Source organism: Coenobita brevimanus, chromosome 17 (genome assembly GCF_032717465.1).
Source record: "Coenobita brevimanus isolate Jiangsu-jjx chromosome 17, ASM3271746v2, whole genome shotgun sequence".
NCBI lineage: Eukaryota > Metazoa > Arthropoda > Malacostraca > Decapoda > Coenobitidae > Coenobita > Coenobita brevimanus.
This window is the reverse complement of record NC_136970.1, coordinates 34,429,669-34,431,279: the sequence shown is the minus strand read 5'-3', so window position 1 is coordinate 34,431,279 and position 1,611 is coordinate 34,429,669. Positions and strand designations below refer to the sequence as shown.

At 43.5% G+C, this 1,611-nt stretch overlaps 1 pseudogene; it reads left to right on the top strand.

Annotated features, from left to right (window-relative positions):
• The first annotated feature begins 591 nt into the window (after positions 1 to 591).
• LOC145391329 (5S ribosomal RNA) lies at positions 592 to 710 on the top strand (annotated as a pseudogene).
• The last annotated feature ends 901 nt before the right edge of the window (positions 711 to 1,611 follow it).

The window sequence follows — 1,611 nt, the reverse complement described above, 5'->3', positions numbered from 1 at the left end:
GCCCTAGATATCATCACCTTTGTATTTACATGTACTCTCAGACCCTTTTGCTCCATCCCGTTTTTCCACTTCCTGAATCTTTTCTCCTCTTCCCATTCATTCTCTACAGTTAGCACCATGTCATCAGCATACATCTTCCATCGGAACCCATCTCTGATCACGTAAGAGAGCTTCAAGCACCATGGCAAGCAGTAAGGGGCATAGACTGACCCCTGATGCATGCCGACATTCACAGAAAACTCATCACACAGATCTCCATTCACTCTCACCTGGATGCGAGCACCCATGTACTGTATATAGCCATAACCACTCAAACCAGTCACTCCTCAATGCCAAGGTTTCTCATTACCCACTTCACTACCTCCCGCAAGACTCTGTCAAAGGGCATCTGCAAGGCAAGAAAAACAAAGTATAGCATCCTTTTCTTTCCTTTATATTTTTCCTGAACTTGTCAGACAGATAATATGGTATCAACGGTTCCTTTGACTGAAACCCAAAGTGCATCACATCAGTATTCACTCTTTCCCTTATCATACCTTCTAGGACTCTCCATTACTCTCATTGTCTGGTCCAAAAGTTTTATACCACAATAATTTCAGGTATACCACGTTGAGTACACCGCTTCCCGTTCGATCAGCGAAGTTAAGCAACGTTGGGTCTGGTTAGTACTTGGATGGGTGACCGCCGGGGAACACCAGATGCTGTTGGCATCCCTACGTCAAGTGGGGTTGGTGGAGGATTAGTGCCCCTCCCTGTAAAACAATTAACTCTAGGCCCTTGGCCACCCTGTCTGGGATACATGGCGTCTGGCAATGAATGAATGAATGAATAATTATTCCCTTGTACAAAGGAAAAGGGGAAAAAGAAGTGTGTGGTAATCATAGGGGCATTTGTCTTCTTAGTATAATAGGAAAAGTGTATGGTAGGATACTTATAGACAGAGTTAGAGAAAGAACAGAGAAATTAGTTGGAGAAGAACAGGGAGGCTTTAGGAAGGGAAGAGGTTTTGTAGATCAGATATTCATTCTTAGATCTTTAGTGGAAAAGTTTCTAGAGAAGGGGAAGAATTGTATGCAGCTTTCATGGATTTGGAGAAAGCATATGACAGGGTGGATAGACAAGGATTGTGGAAAGTGTTAAGAATATATGGAGTAGATGGGAAGTTGTTGAATGCTGTGAAGAGTATGTACGATGGTGCGAAGGCTGCAGTGCGTGTGGATGGTGAACTAAGTGAATTTTTCTCTTTGAAAGTTGGGTTGAAACAGGGATGTGTCATGTCTCCATGGTTGTTCAATCTGTACATGGATGGGGTAATAAAAGAGGTACAAGGTAGGGTAGTGGATGTTGGAGTGGCCCTGGTGAGAGAGGATAGTGTTTGGAAACTCCCTGTACTGTTGTTTGCAGATGATACCGTACTGTGTTGTTGAGTGAAGACGAAGGGGAGCTGCAAGGCTTGGTGGATGAGTTTGAGAGAGTGTGTAAGAAACGGAATCTAAAGGTGAATGTAGAGAAGAGTAAAGTGATGGTCTTTGAGAGAGGTGAAGTTAGTGAATGTACAGCGAGGTTGGATGGTGAGGAATTGGAAAATGTGAGTACGTTTAAGTACTTGGG